General features: G+C 33.7%; 1 pseudogene; it reads right to left on the bottom strand.

The window, feature by feature from the left end:
• Positions 1 to 14008: 14008 nt before the first annotated feature.
• On the bottom strand, positions 14009 to 14829 carry LOC149570937 (allene oxide synthase 1, chloroplastic-like; annotated as a pseudogene).
• Between the last annotated feature and the right edge of the window lie 7001 nt (positions 14830 to 21830).

Raw genomic sequence — 21830 nt, 5'->3', positions numbered from 1 at the left:
ACAAGGTAGACCTAATAGTCTTGTGTAAATCTCTTTACTGAGTGCATACTTTATTGTATGTTTGTAAATCCTTTTGCAAGGTGGATCTAGTAGTCCTTATTGCTCATAATAGGGTAGTGTTGGAAATATAGATGAAGTAACTAAGAGGGGCAAGGTGAATCAGTTACCACAAAAATAATTTCAAAAATCCCTTAGATGTCTATAATGCTTACATACTGCTGATACTTAGTAAATAATGTAGGAATATTGTAATTCGGTAGGTTAACTAGTTACTAATCATCTAGCATTCATAGTTATTAATATGCATGCAAAGGTTAAATAAATGAACACAGGAGACACCAGATTTAACGTAAAAACCCAATATGGGAAAAACCACCAAGTAACTAGTCACCAATTTTCACTCTTCTAAAGTGAGCCTTGTTAGGAGCTAGCCCTGTTAAAGGTTACAATACACACTATTAGGTGTGACCTTGTTAGAGGATTTAAGCACCCTATTAGGAGTGGCCTGGTTAGAGGTCTTTAGAAAAATTCAATTGAACTTTCACCTTGTTAGAGGATTTACAAAATGGTTGTTAAACCAACTCTGTAAAGAGATTTTGGATTCATTGTTACAATGATTAGAAAGAAACAATGAAGTGACCTAAATGATATGTAACTTATCTTTTGCTGATTACAGATCTCTGTTCTACTTTATTGGATCCTTACTGATCAAATACAACTTTGCAGCTCCTCTAGGATATCTAATCCTTCATTAAAATTCGCTCAATATTTTCTTATTCCATTTCCATTCATATATTCACACTCACTCTTTAATGCACAACTTGAACATCTATATATATACCTTTTAGATTATCAAGTTGGCTAAAATATAAGTTACAACAACTGAAAAATCATTACATCAGTCGGCTACACTTATTACATGAAGTAATTGAACTTAATATCAAAACAATAAAATCCTTCGCTAGCTGACCCAGCTTCGTAACCACTGCTCCATAATGGTTTTCTAGTGTTAACCAAGAGAAGCTTGGTAAACACTGCAAATCCTACAAAAATCTTTTGGAGACCGAGTGAACTTGGTTAATACTGACCTTCCTTTGCTGACCTTGTGAGCTCGGTAGAAGCTAACTTTCTGCCACATTATCTTTGATGACCAAGTGAGCTCAATAGACATTGAATTTTCTTTGTTAACCTTGGGAGCTCGATTAACACTAACTTTTTGCTACAAAATCCTTTGATGCTCGAGTGAGCTTGATAGACATTGACTTTTCTTTGTTAATCTTGGGAGCTCGATTAATACTAACTTTCTACTACAAAATCCTTTGATGCCCGAGTGAGCTTGGTAAGAATTGACTTTATTGTGTAATGTTCAGGAACGTTTGGTAGACATTATAAATTACTTTGCTGATCATCTGAGCTCAGTAGACTCCATCTAATGACTGATATGACATTTTTGTAACATCAAAGACAATACACAATTAACAATTATATCCAATAGGTAGATCATCAGCAGTAATCATTATTAGCCTTAACAAGCCAACTTTATATTGCAATACTAAAGCTTGTGGGTATCATCCCCACCCCAATTTTACTTTCTATTTAGAAGGTTTCTAGGTCACCAAACTTTTGTGTCAAAAGTGTTATGTATGCTTTAATGTTTTCAATTTGTCATGCATGCAATTAGATCAAGATTTACATAAAGAATTAATTTCTAATTAAGAATTAAATTTTATTGGTTACTAATTCACCCCTCCCCTCTCATTAAATTAACCTATAATAATATTTCCAACGTGTTGGTCTAATTTTTTACATGATGAAATTACCCTTGGTTAGGTGAAAGAATCAAATTGAGTCCATCATTGGTGAATAGAGTTTCTTTTTTAGTCTTCCAAATTTTTTTTTGCCTTTTGAAAAATTTGCAAACCCTATATCTCATTCCTTTTAAAAGTTTGGGTACAAAATATTTTTGAACTTTTATGAATATTCTATCTTTATTTTTTCCTACACCTCCAAAATTTTATCTCTCCCCATCCAATCTTGATGAAATCTATGGCATTCACTACTATTCCATGGTGAGTTGTGCACTTCATATGTATAGTGAGTAAGTGAATGCCGCGAAACTAAAGAATGGTGTCATAAAATGGAGATACGGTGTTCAAAAAGTATGTTGCATCTGAAGCTTTCAGGCACATGCCCTTTGTCAATGTTGTCATAACAAGTGGGAAGCCAGTAAAAGGTGGGCAGAAGAAATCACCAAGAAAATGACTTTTCTGATGATTTTCTACTTCACTATCCAGAAAAATAAGTATCTCATCATTAGTAGCCGAGAAATGTATTACACGATAGCCCCCAAATTTCTCGATGACTAAAAACTTTTACAAGTGCCATGATGAGTAATAACTATTATTGCAAGAAGCATTTAATAAGGGTGGTAGTGACTTGACTTGCCTTTATTTGTCTAGCACTGAGTTTCTTGTTGAGATGTTTGAGCTTGCTACTTCGCTATTAGAAAATGTAGGCATCTCACCACTAGTGACATAGTGAGTTGCCACAAAATGACACATGGTGGGACCTTAAGCAACATGGAAGGGTGACTAAGATTAAAGTATGGTTTCATTATGATAGCAATTAAAGATTTCTCACATCATCAATATCCTGGACCCATACCCCATTTTTAAAAAAATGAGGTATTCTGATCATAAGATCAAGATGAGACCTATGGCTATCATTATTTCACCATGGAAAGATGTTCAATTTTTACTCTATGTGACATAGTGAATATGGGACCCACCACATACTAAGAAGTTCATACAATTTCCACACCATCAAATCAAGTTCAAATCTACGGCCATTGCTATCTCGCTATAGAAAATTGCACGAAGTTTATGCATAGTGAAGTGGCGGATGGGGGGCCCACCTATTTTCTCTTAAGTGTTGTATTAAAATGTCTTCCACACGATCAACAAAAGATCAATGGTTGTCACTACTTTGCTATGGCAAGATGCTCGAAAGTTAAATATAGTGAGGTAGCCAATTGATGACATGTGTCCCTAGTTTTCAATGGGTCTAGACTGAAACACCAGTAGCAAAGGAAAGGTACAGGTGGACGTGCTTCATTGGTTTGACTGCTAGCATGTTAAGAGGAAAGATGAGTCAGCTTAATTTTTATCCTTGAATCATAGGATTTTTCATAGATCAATGGTGCAAATACAAAAGTAAAGATGATGCCACACTATTTTCTACCACTCTTTGCATTTATGAATCTTGAAGGCTTCGCATGCAAAAGAAAGTAGAGTATAATATAGAAGATTTTCTCAAGCTCATCCTATGTGAACAAAGATTGCAAAGTTTTCTAAGTAGAAGCTATTACTAAGAAAGTTGTGAGTTGAAACATAATGTGAAGCAAATTCCCAATGTTCGCAAACAAATTGCAGAGTTATAGAGAGAAATAAGCAAAGAGTCAGGCAAGTTTAGACTATAATATCTGTAGTATTTTAATTCTGCAATTTACAATTTAGAATGCTTGCAATGAATGGATTCTCTAGTCAAGAAAATTACTTGGACAGGAATGTCCACGATGATTTACTTGAGCTGCTTCCTAATTCTACCATTGAAACTATGCAAGTCAAAAGGCTTACTACATTAAACCCTAGGTTGAGAATAGTAGATGGATTGTATGACAAGGGTAATTAGGTTAGGGATGCCAGTACCACTCAAACTAGTTTAGAATTGTTTAAAAAATAATTTTCAGAGAGGAACCTTTTTGCCCCACATGCCAATATCTAGAACTATGATCTAGGGAAACTAGTGGTTCGTAGTGTATTCATGGACTGTGATCTTCTTGAAGCTATGGCCAAAAACTATGACCAAGCCATTAGGGTTGTACAAAGAACTGATGGCCAGGTTTTAATTACAGTCATCCTAGATGAGATTAGGGAAGTTTTTGGTCTAGGGCCTATCACTGATTACCATGTACCCATTGATTTGGAAGGATTAGAAAAGGAGTACAAGTCCAAGAAGGATATCATTAGATAAGGAGAATTCAAGGCAGATATAGGTAAAATTGGAAATATGCTAGTAATAACAACAGCCTCTAGGGAACACTTCAAAAGGGCATATTTCAATTCTAGGGCTATAGAGACATATATGACCTTGTGTAGAGTTTTTGGGAGAGATGAAGAAGAATTTATGCCTGTGGATTTTATATATATGGTTGTTTAGATCTCAACTTTTGGTGTGGACATTATTTTTAATTTTTCTTCTTATTTGGCTGAGGAAATTCACAATGGGTTAATTGGGATTGCAAAGAGCAAGATAGACAAAACCTTTGATCATTACTCAGTGTTAATGCATATGTTTTTGTTTAAGGGAGCTTCATATTTTGGTAAAGAAATGAAATTAAATGAAGAGGAGAATGGGGAAGTACTGCTAGTCTAGTTGTGGAGTGCAGATATGATTGGGATGCAAAGGATGCTAGTTTTGTCAGGTTTGACAGGTATTTCACTTCCAAGCTAAGATGCCTCTTATTAAGTGACAATCCTAGAATCTCGAAACCACTAATGCGTCTCGTAAGGCCTATGGATAGCCCCCATAATTTAAAAGTTTCACATAATTGGGGAGATATTATTCCTTATTTTATTTCTACTATTTTTAGAATTTATGGTTTTAGGGGGAGCCCTCATGTATTACCCTACTAGGTGCCTTTGAAGGTAGGAGTAGCTAAGTTTTTGTGGCAATTTGGAGGAGTAGAGGAAACGTTTTTGTTGAAAAGATCAACAGGGTCAATTTCCTCCACTTGTACAATAGCCCATCATTTTGTAATCACAAAAGGGGGTTGGAACTCTTTGCACAAAATTTTGGATCCCTACAAGATGGCTATTTTTTACCCTCATTTTTGTGATTCTGAGGGATTTTTCAACATAGCCTTAAGGCATAGAATTAAGCTTGGACAAATTGAACATGAATTTTACTTTCTAGAAGATATAATAAGAAATGAGTACTCCTTGCTAGAGTAGGAGAAAAGAAAAGAAAAGTGGAGTCTTCTCTAAAATTTTGGATTTCATTCATTATTTTGATCCAAATTATAGTCCTTTGGATGATGTAGTCAAAAATGTAGATAAGATAACGAAACCTATGAATACTTTTCCTAAAATAAAAGAGGCAATGAATGAAAAGAAACAATTCTTTATTAGATTTTACCCAGATAAGGCCAGGGAAGCAATGAGAAAATTGGGTTTTACTCCCAATATAGGGTATGTCAATCAATTATCTAGAAAAGGCTAGGGTATAGTCTCATTCAAAATAAAGGGGCCAATATAGACAAAAGAAAAGAGATAATGGCCTCCACGAGTGGTGCTATGGAGGAGAGGCCTTCTGAACCCTTTCTAAAGAGGAGAAAGATAATAAGGGAAGAGGATCCTCATGTTGAGGAATACTCACCATCACAAATCCCATTGAGAATTGAAGAGGAGCAACTCACTAGAGAGTAAATTGAGAAATTGGGATCACAAGGGGAAGTTTTGGTTACAAAAGCAGAAATAAATGAAGGAGAACCTCAAGAGCTTCCAATGCCAAGTTTTTGAATTAACAATTGTAGATTACAGAGGGAGGGAATTGGACCCTATTTTAGAATAAGCTAGTCAACAATTTTTTTTTGATGATAATTTTGTCAAATCTAGGACCTTCCATCAATTTGCATGGAGGGAAAATATGAGCAATTTTGAGGAAAGATGTAAAGAATTGATAGCAGAGCATCTAGAAATGGATGAAGCCTCTATATAAACCAAATAAAGGAAAAAATGATGCAAGAATTCCAAAATATAACCCTTGAAGAGGGGAGGAAAATGGTAAAGGCTTCTAATATATTATTGTTGCCAAATTGGGATATTGCAGATGCTTTGACTTTTAATTCTATTTCTAATAAATTGGAATTACAAGATCCAAATAAAAATGAGTTTTTAGGGACTTCATTTAGGGAAGATCAAGCTGCTCTAGTCATGTGGTCACTAAGGAGAGGGTCTAGGGTTGTTTCATCATATCCGAATGAATCTAGGCTAACAAGAAACATCATTGTGGGGAGGGTGGCTAAGACTTCTCATGTATAAGAAACACAATGGAATGTAGATTCATCCCAATTTTCTTTGGCCACTACTAAGAAGAAAGAATAGGGCATGTTTGAATTATAGAGAAAATATGAAACAATTCTAGAGGCCTACAATAAAGAGGTTAAAAAGAGGATTGAACTTGAAAACAAGCTAATGGGAAGGTCAACAGCAATAAGAATAACATACCATTTCCCCCCAGTTGAACCCTTTAAATACATCCCCCTCATAGAAATACTAGATACACCTCAAAGGACACAATACTATACTGCTGAAGATTTTGAAGAAGAAAAGAGTAAACTATGCGCCCTACATGTAGAGTTGGAGGCAAACTATGAAGATAAATTAAGAAAAGCTCTCACATATTTGGGGGAAAAAATTTAATGGCCACTAGTTTATGATTAGTTGGCTAGGGTGATTAATATTTGGGAGGAATTAAAAGCCATTGATGAGGCTTTAAAGTGTATTGTGAATAAGTGGGTTAAAACAGAGAAAGAAATGACATTTTTATGTTACTCTATCATCAAAACTTATTATGATCAAATTAGGAAGACCTTTGATATTGTTTCTAATCTTTCTAATTTTAACAATAGGAGGATTCATTTACAAAGAATAATAGTAGGCTACTTGAACAAGTACAAGAGCCAAAAGTTCAATTTGTTTCCTTGTGCCATGGATAAGAGAAATAGATTGAAAAACAAAGATGAATGTGGAAAAGAACTTGATGATATTTTTTTTAAGGATGAATAGAATTATAAATAAAATAGGGCATGCATGGTGAGCTACCACAATTCAAGAAAAAGTTAAAGCCCAAATATTCTTTGATTCTTTAAAACAAGAATTTGTTGATATTAACAGGGAGGCAAAATATATTATCAAAAGGCAACAAGACATTCTACAGTTTAATTGGTCAGATGGCACATTGTTTGAAAAGTGGATGGCTGACATAGCTCCTAATGAACTATTTGAGGAAGTTGAAATTTATAATGATGAGGTGCAAGATGATGAGGTTCAAATCATTGACACTATTACACAAGGCCAACAGGAAGAAGAAGACAAGAATGACTAGTTAGCTCCAATTATAGCTATAGAAGCCTAAGATGTGGACGTGGTAGAGAAAAAATCAAGGATAAAAGTAATGTTGTCCATCCAAGGTGAAAATAGTGAAAATACAAAGGTAAAAGTTGATATAGAGACACCACAAGACTCATCATTAGCTAGCCTAATGGCAAAATACTTAGAGGAGTGAGAATAATGGTGGTGAATCCAAAAGGCTTGTAACTCATTTTGATGTAACATAAATGGGCTTACCTAAAGTAGATATTGTTGTGTTTACTTTTTGTTACATTGAGTTTTGTTTTCCTAGACACATGTCAAGTTTTCCATGCCTGAAGCTTGTTGCATCTCACATATTTAAGGGAGATTCTAGGGCTAGAACAGGGGTCTAATTTCTAATGGTTTTAGTCATAATTAGTTTTTTTTTGGTTCAAGTAATTTGAGAAAGCTTTATGATGTATTTTCTATGTAAGTTTATGGGAATACATTAATACAGAATGATCACTATGTTTTTTCCCATGGTCATTTCGAGTTTACTACAAAGTGTATACAATTTTCAAAGAAAATGAATACAAATTATGAGTTTTCCCCATATCAATTCTTTCTAAATTTTGTCTCCTTTTGGTTACTTAGTTATCATGATGTTGTATGAGTAAAAATTTGTGCAATCCTTTAGCTTATATATATTTTCATCACTATTATTAGTTCAATGAATTGAGTAAGAGATTTGATGAATTTGATAAGGTTGTTGTAGTAATGGGAAGGATGTTTTGAATGATGTATTCCAGTAAGAACTACTAATAATATTTGTTGTAAGGCAACAAATTAGCTTTATAGATTTGTGGTAGACTCTAAACCCTATTGGATTAGGCACTGGTCAAATTGATTTAGTTGGAAGAGAAATATATCATAAATGCGCATCAAATACAAAATTTATAGTCAATTTTATTTTTATTTCCTAAAGATCTTCAAAGTTGGTCAATACTTGTTTGCATGAAATATTCTAGCCTTAGTTAGCTATTATTGCAAAGAATACTTGCAGATCTACAGAAGGCTTTATGACCAAATCTGTTATATGTGATGTATTCTGTTTGAAATGTCATAATTAGTTGTGTGGTTTTAGATTGAGGATTAGAAAAAAAATGAAACTAAGATAGTTTTCATACAAAAATAATTAGATTGATTCATCCCTTAGGTATACCCACCTTGATTGTGGAGAGCCTAAAGAGAAGGAAGCCATTCTTGGTTTTGTTAATGTTGGATCCAAATGGTGTGCATGTTTAATTGAAAATAGGAAATGGCTAATCCTTAGGTTGCATAAGTGTTATCATTTTGGTATTGAAGCATCCTATTACTCAATAGTATTTTAATGCTCCAACAAAATGGTGACTCCACTAGGGAGATGTCCAACACATTTGTGAAAAGTACTGTAGTTTTTTTGGTCCTATTGTGTACATGTGTGTCAAATTATTTATATTTTTCCCATGGTTATAAGGGGATGTTTTAGCAACAAACCTTGAGAATTAAAAAAAGAAAGAAAGAATCAAGCCAAACTACCACAAAGATACACTGACGTATCTAGCCCTTCCAAGTGTCTTATCTACAAAGCAAGAGTTGTAGTCTTATAATATCAATAATTGTTCCATCTAGGTCAGATATTTCTATTTATATTTGTGTATTTCCTCGAAGTCAAGAATAATTATAATATTATTTATCCCTAGAATAGGGTGGTGACTTAGTCAAGGTTTTGGAGCTAGTGCTAATATTATAAATAGTGAGTACCCATAAAATCTTCCATGTCAAAATAAGATCTAGATCTAGAGAAGGCTAGAAAAGAGAAGGAAGATCTTGCAAAAGAGCTTGAGAAGGTGCAAAATGAAGCCCAGGCTATAGAAACTAGGAGAAAAATCTAGTTCATTAAGTCCAATTCTGAATTAGCCTCATGGCCAAATTTATCCACCCCAATCTTAGTTTCTATACCTCCTTGTGGACCAGCAATATCAGTTCAAGGAATATCTCAGTCTGCACCTACCTCATCATCAACCACTTATACTCATGCCCCTATTGTCCAAACCCGACAATTCCAAAGTGTTCCTCTAAACCAAGCTAACATAGCAAGTACCTCAAATGTTTTTGACTTCCAAAAGAAACCTATATACATGGAAAAGTATAGAAAAATATCATTTTCTAGTATTCCTGGTGCTCCACATCCCATATCATTTGATTTAAGAGATAAAGTGGTTAAGTTCTCTAGAAATAATGTTGTTACTAGTGAAGAACATTTGGGATTTTTCATAGACATGTTAAATGATTATGAAATTAAACATGAAGATGTGGTTTTCAGCCTCCCAATTAGATCAATAACTTGGTTTACAAACACAATTCATGGATTAGACATCCAAAATGAGCAGTTATATCTCTAATAAAGAAGGTTCATTTAAATTGTCAACCCGAGGACGTATACTTGAAACAAGTCTGCAAAGTATATGCACCATGAAACTCTCTAATTTATTCTATCGTTGCAAAATAAAAATGCTAGAAACAAACTAAATACACAGTAATGGTTGCATGAAACTACACAGTAGTTTTTGCAGGAACTGTATATTATCTAAATTGTTTACATCTCTATGTATGTCTACATCTCTCTACTTCTCTACCTCTACTTCTACCTCTAACAACCCTCTAACTACTTAACAAGTTTCCCCATCATCCTTTTAAATAAAGAAGAATCTTATTACAAAAGTAATGACAAAGTACTGAATTTTAGTTCCACATTTTCAGCAGTTCACTTCAAATGCATGGTTCTCTTTCATTATTGTGAATTAGTTAAAACCACTTTAGCATGTTATGCTCCTCCTTTTCATCTTTCTATATCATTTTAAAAATCTTAATTTCATTAAGTAATGTGGAAGTTATGGTCATTTTTCCGAAAGTGGTTTTATGCTGCCTGAAAACGTGCCACTTTTTCCTCAACCAACTTCTGATCCGTGTTGCTCATTAACTGCTTTGAACCAACTCAAATTCTCAAAATGGTTTATGCTCCTTCATTTTAGGTTTCCAAAACTATAAGCCATGCTTAATTTTATTAAGAATTGAGCAAGATATGCCTATTTTTCTGGAACTAGCTTTTAACTTTTTCTTCATTTCCTACACTTACTGAATATTGACAAGTGTCAACTTTCTATTCCTTCTTTCTAGCCACATGAACAACCCAAATAACTCACATACAACATGTTAACCACCCCAAGAATATTATTATTCAATGTTAACCATTTTTCACAGTAAATCATCATTTCTAACATCAACTAGCTATACATGCAATTGTTAATCAATACATCATTTATCATAGTTAATGCATGGAAATGGCTTGGAAATATATTAAAACCACAAGGTAAAGTGTTATAAAAAATGGATATAGATATGACATTTTATAGGCTCATCACTTGCTAGGTAGACACTAACATTGAAAAGATTTTCCTATGTTAGCCAAGTGAACTTTATTAATATTGCATCTTCACAAACTTCCTTTGGTAACTAAGTGAGCTCGATTAACGCCAGTTCCATCCAACTTTCCTTCATTAACCGAGTGAGCTCAGTTAATACTCAAATTCTATGAACTTCTCTTTGACTCCCGAGTGAACTTAGTAGACACTATCTTTTGAACTTGGCAAATACAAGAAATCTTGGCAGGGATAGGAAACTATCTTCATTACCTGAGTGAGCTTGGCATACACTAACTAGTACAAAGATGACATCTTGTGTAACATCAAAGAAAATACACAATTAACTAATTTTTTTCAAAAAATTTTGTCTTTCACTTTGATAGCAACACAACATATCATAATACAATGAAATTTTAGAGAAAAATAATCATAAGGATAATATCCTTAGTTCCATTGTGATTCTCATCCATGAGAACTCCCTTTGATTTCAATTTCTCCCTCTATTAGCAAACTATATCATTTTAATTATCAGACCAAGTTCTTCCTCTTTGATATCCTCTAGGAAAATTTCTACAATATGACAAAAAACTCTCCATCTTTGACATCTTATGCCAAAGACAATATATAGCTAACCAATTGTTTTCAACACCTTGGACAAAAATAGAACCTGCATGGGCATTTAAAAAATACCATGGATTAATTACTTACTAAATATATGTACATATATCAATACATCAATTGCATAACTCAATTCGAGTACATTAAAAATATAGATACAATATGCTAACTTATGGGAAGCATAATTCCATCGCTTATCTCATTATTTATTAGCTTCTCTCTTTCCATGGTGAATTACAATAAATAAAAACTAGCAATTTGTACATCCTTAATTTCTCGTATCATTGCAATAGCATTTTCTATACATAGTACATATGTTTAATACAATTTTAGTGAAGAATTATGTTTGATACATCAAGTTGAATGTAAGACTCTACATGAATCTTGTAAAGATGAATTTTGGATAAAAGCTATGAAAGAAGAACTTGAGAAAATTTAAAAAGAATAAGACTTAGGAATCAATCCCTAGACCTAAAGAGTCTACTAAATTTCCTCAAAAGGTCATGAATTACCATGGTGAGGCTCAATGGATACCCATTTTATTGCACCCTACTCTATCTAGGCCAATAAATTGACTGTAAGGAAAGAAATTTCTATTTGCACTACAAAGATGAAGAAAGCTCCAAAAAAAAGCACACACAACATGATAAAGTGCTCCTTTAACTATCTAGAATGTAAATGTCCACTTTCAATTCATTCTAACTATGTAAAGGAATTCAATAGTTCTATCTAGGTTTCTTAGAAATTTGACTTCTTTTTGTTATTCAAACTCCTTCACCACTTCATCCAACCTCCATATAGTGGATTGGGAGACCTTGAATATGTCCCCTTAACATGTTGTGCCAATTGGTTAGAACCCATAACTAATTCTCCATGAGATGCATATTTTGGGGAAAATGTTGTCATGCAACTTTTAAAATTTGTCGATGTTGTCATGACAACATTTTTGTATCTTTGACAACTTTCATGTTTTATCAACAACTGTGATTCCAATTTTTGTAAAACCATGCAAAAATATGTTCTAATATTACCCTCCTACCTCTTTTTTCCTAGTTTGGGGTCATTTTCCCCATCATGCCACATTTTTACTACTTGACAACTTTCTGCCTATGTACTAAAAACTTTGTCCTTATGGTTCAAAAATACCTTTAAACACACACTCCACTACCACAAACACTCCTAAGGGACCTATTTGTGATCCATATTCATCTTATGACCTCACTAAGGTGTTTACAATCCAAAAATTGTAAGGTTTCATCCATAAAATCATAGGTGCTCCTAAACCAATAAAACTTGCATTACAATATAAAATTTCCTACATCCTCTTAAGACACATGTCCTAACTAGATACATAGTCCTAATTTGAACAAGTAATGTAAGAGTAAAATGTGTTTTGCAATATAATACCCCCTTAAGAAACATGTACTAATTTTATTCCCTTAAGAAACATATCCTAATTTGAAGGTAAGAGTAAAACATGTATTTCAATAGAATATACACTTAATACACATCTCCTAGTTAGAACTATATATCCTAATTTGAACAAGTAGTTAGATTCACACATGTGCTAATTTTGAACATGACTTAATAAATTGAAAATATATTTATATTTTAATTATAATATAACATCTCCAATTTAGAGAAAAAAGTAATTATACAAAAGTATATGTCAAAAATTTTGACCAAATTTCATGCACAATTCAAAAAAATATGCAATATATATTATAAATTGTTATTATTTTTTATCAAGTGGGTCATTTTTCTCTTGGATAAAGTGTAATATTCTCTAATGATCATCAATATTATGCCTCCACTTATGCATGCCATGTCATATGACTGAATGAAGAGTTAACAAACAGTGGCAATTACATGGTCACTATAGTGATAAACCTTGTTCTTAGGTTGATAATCAATGAAATGAATCCCATGTTTAATTAGTTTAAGTTTCCTCAAATATGTTCCTTGTACAACAATAGAACCTACATGGACATTTTTTAAAAATACCATAGATTAATTACTTAATATATATACACATATCTATACATTTTTTGTAAAAGTCAATTTGAATACAATAAAAATATAGTTACAATATACTAACTTATGGGAAACATAATTTCATCACTTATCTCATTATGTGTTAGCTTCTCACTTTCCATGGTGAACTATAATAAATAATAACCAAAAAATTCTACATCATTGGGTTCTCCTATGACTACAAAAGCATTGCCTTTAATCTTAGAGGAAACCTTTTCATTTAGTCCACTTGAGCTAAAGTAGTATTGGGATGAGTGATCTCCTAGAAAATCTCAACACTTCTTCTATGTAAGTATCACCTAGATGCAATCAATACTAAGTATTTCAATCATTCTCATGAAAGATGTGTTCATATGAGCTACTACACTATTCATGAAACATGAACCAATAATTTTGATTTAAAAACTACACAATTAAACCCTCATAATAGCATTGTTACAAAGGTAACGATACAATATTTTTTTTATTTCACTATACTCTATTATCAAATATTATCACGTCTTTATCTATTCAAAACATTATATTTCCACAACAACAATAATAATATTTTTTTTATTTACACTGTATGCAATGAATTATTATGAAAACAAAGCACGATGGAAAACATTGATGTGAATAAATTCTACACTACTGAAATCAAAATCACAACTTAACTTAATCTACACTACTATGAATTCTCTCCATGAAATCCTACACCATCAAAACCAGCAAAAATCACATCTTAACCTATATGTTGCTATGAATTGTCTCCATGGGGAACTAAGAAGTGGTCCTATGCAAGGAAGTAAAGATGGCTTTGGTTGTGGTGGATGGGTCAATCTCAAAGAAGTCATAATGCCTAAAGAGATGTGTGAGGAGAAGGTGCAACACCATGACAAAAAAGTTCCTCCCCATGCACTACTTGTTCTACACCATGGACTACTTGGTCTCAAGCCTGTTGGACTAGAGAAAATACTTGAGTAGCTTCTCCCCTTCCTCTCCAATGAAACACTAGTGGAAAAACTCATTGAGGTACTAAAACACTCCCAAATCTCTGGTGGCAAAGGGTTGATACCCACCTAGCATCTCCTCCTTCTTCACTGTGTATCTCATCCCATTGTACGACTCCACCACCAAGTCCTCCCTCATGAACAGCACCGAAGGCTCCATCTTCAGTGCCTCATACACCATCAAATGGACCATCGCCATGCCCTCTAGTGCTCACAGGTTCAACTCCCCTCTATTGTCTCTAATCCCTACTCTCACCTTCTCTTCCAGATCTCCCTACATGTCTTTGCCTAGTGACATGATGCATCGCATGAGGGAAGGGAAGAAGATGAGCATGCCTCCAAAGGTGTTAAACAAATGGAAAAAACCAAAATATGGCACACCTCTTCGCAATCTAGGCCAAAATGGTGTTCCACAACATCTAGAAACTCCCTACTATGCGTTGAGAAGAGATTATGGATCTTGTTATAGTCCTTGCTAATGAGTACAAATGGTAGAGGGAAAGTGTGGATTGTGACCTCCTCCAACATCTTGGGAAGCATGCCTATGGTCATGATGGGTGTGAGTTGAAGCCACCAAACTAGAGGGAGCATGTGGATTTTTCCATTCTCTACTACTCATCTTCAATACTACCTTAGTAGGTAATGTTAGAAAGGCCAGGTTTGTTGTTGCACCAAAAGTTTGACCTGTTAATGCCTATACAAGAGCATCTTACATTAAAAAAAAAAAATTTAAAAATTGTAGCAGAGAGAAAGTAATAAAAATTAGAAGAATTCTTTTTAAAGGGAGAAAAAGGAGAAAAGGAGGAGTTCCTATTTTCAAGGTGCATAGGTGGCATAAATAGAAAAATAAATTAAAATGGTTGTCATTCCATTTATTGAGGTGTATAGGTGTAATTATAGAATTTTTTGGATAGTTCCTTAAATCATGCATTTAATATTTGTCGGTCCAAATGGTGGTGCTTAGTTGTATTTGGGTGGGAATTAAATATTTTTTGAAAGGTAGTTGCATTTACTTTTTATCCCACATTGGTTGTGTTTGTAACATCTTGGGTGGTAAGTTCCTATTTAAGCAAGGCATGTGAGAATTTATAATGAAGCTTCAAGGTGTGATCTCTTCTTAATAGAAGCTTGGAGAGAAGGAGGCAACAGAGGAGTGAGTTTTTTTGAGTCTGTGGACAGAGCACTAAATGTGAGATAATTTATAGTAGGATTGAGGTGGAGTTGTGAGTTTGTGAGAAAAGATAGTGGCTATGGTTTAGAAATAAGGAGATTGCTTGGTAGGCTTGTGAGTACCAATTAGATCTTCCTTGGAGGATTTTACCAAAGTGTGGATCTAGACTAGCTAGTGTTTGTGTTGGATGTTGAGGGATCTAGCAAAACTGTTATTGTAATTTCTATTGTATTCGACCATAACTAGGAAGGCCTTATAGCCTAACACATTACATATAATAGTTATTTTATGAGTAAATAGTTGTGATTTGGTATCAGATATTGCATTGTTGTTGTGTTTCCATTTTGTGGTTATTTGCTTGGGGCTAGGACATCTCCTTTGGGGATTCTCCTACCTTGCACTATGTCAAGTGGTATCAGAGTGAAGGTTTTTCTTGAGCATGTAGATAAATCACCAAAGGTTAGGTAGTTCACATAGGACCTTGGGAGGACATGTAAATGGATCTATGATTGTGAGGATGGAAGATTGATCTTGTTCGAGAAGATTGATTTGTTGGTGATTTTTTGCAAAGGGTTTGTGAAGATCTTGGGAGATGCCTCTAAGAGGATTGGACCTTGGGATGATTGCAAATCTTTGTATTATAGTTGAGAGGCGGATTAATGAGAGAAAAACTTGGGTCGATACTATTGTGGATGTTTCTTTTCCTAAAAGAGTTGAGAAATAGAAGAAGGAAGTTCTATGCTATTGGATTTGGAGTCTATTGATCCAGAAGAGAGTTGTCTAGCTAGTTAGAAGACTTTTTTGAGATAGAAGATGACATAGCAAGATCGAGGTGGAAGAGGTTAGTTTTTTTTATACATTTGTGGAGTTTGATACAAAACCTACAAAGCAACTTGAGGTTGTTGTTAAGTATATTCCTAACCTTGTTGATGTTGGGATGGAGATTGGTTTTCATGATTAGTTGGTTGAGTCTGACATGGAGATTGCAGAGCACTTAGTCATGGATGATCCAATTGCTGTTGGTGGTGACTTGTATGTTGCAAAGCATCTTGTTGTGAGGAATGAGGTGGTTAGTGTTGAGATTTTGGAATATGTTGTTGAGGAGTTACATGTTGCTACTAATATGGAGTTTGTTCCTACTTGTGTGGATTCACTAGTTATTGATGTGGAGGAGGGATTGTTGATAAAGCACTATATTCAATTTATTCCTAGGAGTGAGCATGCTAATTGGATGGTTGAGATTCTAGAGTTTGACAAAGTGATGTAGATATGGATGATTTGCATGTTGGTTTTCTTGCCTCTCTTGGAGTGGAAGCCTTTGGTAAAGATGAAGATTGTTGCAAATATTTGTTTTTGGTGTCAAAGTGTGGGACACACTTTTCTATCAACTTGGGGAGTCTGATGCAGGAGTCTCTAGCATTAAAAAAACATGGAGAGAGAACTTGACAAAAATTAGAGGAAATTTTTAAAAAATAAAAAAAGAGAAAAAGGAGAAAAAGAGAAGTTTCTATTTTCAAGGTGCATAAGTTGCGTAAATAGAAAAATAAATTAAATTGTTTGTCATTTCATTTATTGAGGTGTGTAGGTGGAATTACAAATGTCTGTGAACATTTCCTTAAATTGTGCATTTAAATTTTTTTGGGCCACATGGTGGTGCTTAGTTGTATTTGGGTGGGAATTAATATTTTTTGAAAGGTAGTTGCATTTACTTTTATCCCACAAGTTGTGTTTTTTACATCTTGGGTGGTAAGTTCCTATTTAAGCAAGGAATATGCGCATTTATAATGAAGCTTCAAGTTGTGATCTCTTCTTAGTAGCAGCTTCAAGAGAAGGAGGAAGTAGAGGAGTGTGTTTTCCTAAGTTTGTGGATAGAGTGTCAAATGTGAGGCAATTAATAGCAAGCTTATGGTGGAGTTGTGAGTTTGTGACAAGAGCTAGTGGATGCAGTTTAGAAACAAGGAGATTGCTTGGTGGACTTGACTGTACCAGTTGGATCTTCCTTGGAGGTTTCTACTAGAGTATGGATCTAGACTAGCTAGTGTGTGTGTTGGATCTTGAGGGATCTTGTAGAATTGTTATTATAATTTCTATTGTATTTGGCCATAACCAAGAAGGCCTTATAGCCTGGCACATTGCATGTAATAGTTATTTTATGAATAAAGAGTTGTGATTTGGTATCAGATATAGCATTTTTATTGTGTTTCAGTTGTGTGGTTATTTGTTTAGGGCCAGGATATCTCCTTTGGGGATTCTCCTACCTTGCACTGCATCAATGCCTAATATAACCAATAGTCTTATAGAACTACACGAGGTGGTTAAGCCATGTCAGAAACCCCATGAGGGACATTGACCCACTACTAATAGGTAAGCTAATGGATAACTCAAATTTAACACATATTTTGGCATAGGTGGTATGTTGGACTTTTAATAGCTTCCTTGGAGTTGCAATGATATTTCCCCTTAAGCTATTCCTAATGGCTTGAAGATACTCAAGTTTCCAAAATTTTAGAGGAAGATATGGTAGCTATACCCAAAGGTAAGTTGTGGTCAAGGTTTTTGTGTATGAATCACAGGTAGGGAACCATGGTTTCATACATAAGAAATTTTCATAGTAGAAGAATAGGCTTTTCTCTAGCAAAAAACATTATTATCCTCCTTAGAATTCAATTTTGAATATAAAAATTCCTAGACACAAGGGTAGATCCAAATTTCATCCTCCATAAATTCTTTCTAATTTTAGGAAATCAAAGAATGAAAATTACAAATTTCATGCTACACCTTTGTAAATCTGCAAAATAGGCAATAGTCATATATGTAAACATTTGTCCTATTCCATGGCTGACTCATCCAAACATACCTTAGGAATTGAGGATTAAGGTCATATAGAGCATGGTCAAAAAATATTGTTAAAGTTGGAAGGATCCACCACTTTATTAGAGAAATAATATTGATCATCCCTTGAACAAAATTTAGCCTTGTAGTTCTAATTAGTCATAGAATAAATTTTTAGGTATGTTTAAATAAGGTAGTGTACCCTACTTGACCTTGTCTTTTTATGGGCCTTCATTTAACCTAGGGCATCATTTGTTAAAGATTCCTAAAAATTATGCTAGGATATTAATTAATTAGAAGCACTTCTACATGGAGAAACAACACAATTGTTATATATCATATCCTTTTCAAAGATACCTCATGTCATTGCAGATTTGTGAGTAACGATACAACCCATATTCCCAATGGTATCATAATTTGGTTTAGGGTATTTACACCTAGAAAATTGTCACAGGCTAATGAGTGAATCCTCCAACGTATTATGAATAATGCATAAACTATGAGATTCATCCTTCTACCTAAAGTCTCCATTTGATAGGATCCATACAAGGAGCAAGATAAGCCATTACATTGTTTCACCTTGAATCTAGAAAATTAAATTTGAAATAGGATAACTTTGCAAGGGTAAATAAGGCATAATACAAAATATTTTGAAAAGATACAACCTATTTTCTTATTATAAATTAATCCATAAATTGATAGATTATATTTAACTAATTTATAGCACAAAATATTCTTATTAAAACTTACTTTTGTAGAGAAATTTGACCATTTTTTAATCCAACAATTATTTTTGAAAAAATCATTCAATCATCTTTTTTTATCATCATAGTTTCCTTTTTAATTTTAACCTACATCAAAAAAACCTTTAATTTTTTAATTTAACCAAATCATAAAATTTAAATTGATTGATTAATGTAACACCAATGTATATACAAAAAAAAATTTGTGATTGTTTTATTATTTTTATACAAGAATTTTAATTCTTGTGAAAATTTTCTCTAAAATAATTTTCATAACCCTGATATGAACACACTACACTTGATATTAGATTCATGATGATGACAATAAATTCTTGGTATATGCTTCATGTTTCCTATTGATAGTGCTTATGAGATATATAAGGTGATAATAATTCCTAGAGGGGGGGACTAGTTTCACCCTACTTGCTCCAAAATGGGCTACTAGGCGGCTATCAAAGACACCCCCTTGGTTTAAAAAACTCCTAGAAGGGGGAAGTTTTAAATGAATGAATAAAATTCATATCTATATGCCCTTAACATTTTATTAATGGCAGATATTAATTGAAAAGATCAATAGATACATTCATTTAAGAGATGGTAGGTCCTAAAATTTTCACATGTAATGATAAGTTAGAAGACTAAAGAGGGATATAACACATTGTAGAAAAAAATAAAAACATAATTATATTTTTTGAGGTGAAAATGTTTTATTTATTTGCAGTGAAAATATATAATAAATCTCTTTTTAAATTTTTAAATTTTTCAAAGAAAGTGTTAATTAAGATAATAAATCTAAAAAATAATATATTATAGGGGAAATAAATTAAATTTAATAAAAAAGATTTTTTTTGAAGAGAATTGTGAACAAACTTCTAAGTAGATAAATCGAGATAGGGCCTAAACCCTTAAAAAAAAATTAACATCAAGTCTAAAGGACAACCAAAAGGGAACTGGCAATCTTGAATTTTAGTAACTAGACTAAATAGATCAAGAAAGGAAAAAAGAAAAAAGAAAAATAAACTAGGTAGAGAACCAACAAAGACACATTGCACCAAGATCAAGGAGCCAAACAACCAACACCAAAGAACCTAGCCACTTCTTGTTGAGCTCCTTAAGATTGTCAAGGAAAGAAACATACTTTGGAGGCCTAGTAGAGAAACATGACTAGGAGTCACCTCTTCCTTGGACACAACTTGTAGAGTGTCATCCTGTTTCCTTATTTTCATTTTTCTTTCTTTCATCTTGGCGTAGATTGAGGTTATGTAAAGATGATTTCTCACTTGCATGATTTTACTATAAGAGGCCAACTTTACCAATTAGTTTCTCAGTTGTATTTGACTCTCTTTCATGTTGTCCCAAAGAATGGATAATTTCCATTATCTCCTCATTTGAAGGCACCTAACATCTTAAATTGACAATCTAGTCTTTGATAATCCTCCAATTATTCAGTTTCTACCCAATGTTGTTGGCAAACTCCCATGAAGACTATCATCACATTTTTCCTTTGATCATTCTACTCCTTTTCTTCTAGTATTTATAGAAGCTTTGAGTTTTTTGATTGTCCTCTAGGTGATTGAGAATTTGAGAATAAGTTTCTTACTCACTACCTTGTACCTATTAAGGAAGATGCATGATTCACCAACTTTACTACTGACATCATCCAATTCATACTTACTAGAGGACTTAGAGAGTTTGGTGGATAACAAGGATAAGGGAATCATGGGGTCTCATAGGTAGCTAAATTTGTTTTGGAAGTGGGGCGAGAGGTGGGGAATGACAGTAACATGGAGTTAGTCACAAACAATTTAGGGCTCCACCTAGATTTGATGCACCAAGTAGACATTGAATCCTTAGAAAGGTCCACAAGATCCTCATTTGGTTCCTTAAAGCAGAGGCACTTATTTTTAGTCTTTATAGTAGAATTAACCCAAGAGAAACTAGAAGCATAGAAAATAGTGTGGGTTTTGTTGTGGGGCCTAAAGGTGGAATTATTTATCTCAATAAACATGGTAGGACTAGGGCCTGATTGGTAAGTTAAACTAAGATGAAAATTATATAGTGTCATAAAGAGGCTCTAATGCAATGAAATCCCACCTTTTACTTTATCTTTAGTCACAAATTAAGATAAGAAAGAGAAAACTCAAAAAGGAAAGAAAAACTCGAAGTCCCTTCTAAAATGGTTGAGCATAGGAAACAAGTGAGACTAGAATTGTTTATTCCTTCCTTTTAGCATGTTAAACTTGATAAAAATAGTTGTGATGACCTTCTATTCCCCAAGAATCCACTCCCTATGAACCCATTTCAAAGCCCTAATAATTATTCCCCTAGGTCCAAAAGTGGCATAAATCCACCTTATAATATACTCTTAATTTCTTGCTATCTAGACACCTCCATTGCTAAGCCTAGTGGTTAATTGGCATTGCAAAGTTGATATTTGGGTACAATGACAACCCTAGTTTGTAAAAAAAAAATTTCAAATCTTGGTTATATAAATGAATCTCCTTAGGTAAAGGTGGAGGGGTGGGATTGTTGGACTAATCATTAATATTCCCTTTAGGGGTTCATGACATGGCTTAACCACCTCCTATGTTCTATAATTATAGTGGTTGTATCAAGTATTGATAGGTTGATCTTATGGTACAATGGAAACCCTAGCTTGTAACAAAAAAAGTTCTAGGAAAGGTTAGGGTTAAGATCCTTCATTCCTATAGAGAAAATGCACCAAGTTGTGGTGCCAAAAAGATGACACTTTTTTTTATTCAAAATTTCCAATAGCGTGCATGCAGTATGGCCTAGGCATAGGCTTTCTAAGCTCAAGCCATAGTGCATGCACGCAATAGCACATA

This window comes from Cupressus sempervirens, chromosome 2 (assembly GCF_028749045.1).
Source record: "Cupressus sempervirens isolate cs-2001-9-10 chromosome 2, ASM2874904v1, whole genome shotgun sequence".
NCBI classification, from domain to species: domain Eukaryota; kingdom Viridiplantae; phylum Streptophyta; class Pinopsida; order Cupressales; family Cupressaceae; genus Cupressus; species Cupressus sempervirens.
This window is presented reverse-complemented; position numbering and strand designations above follow the sequence as displayed.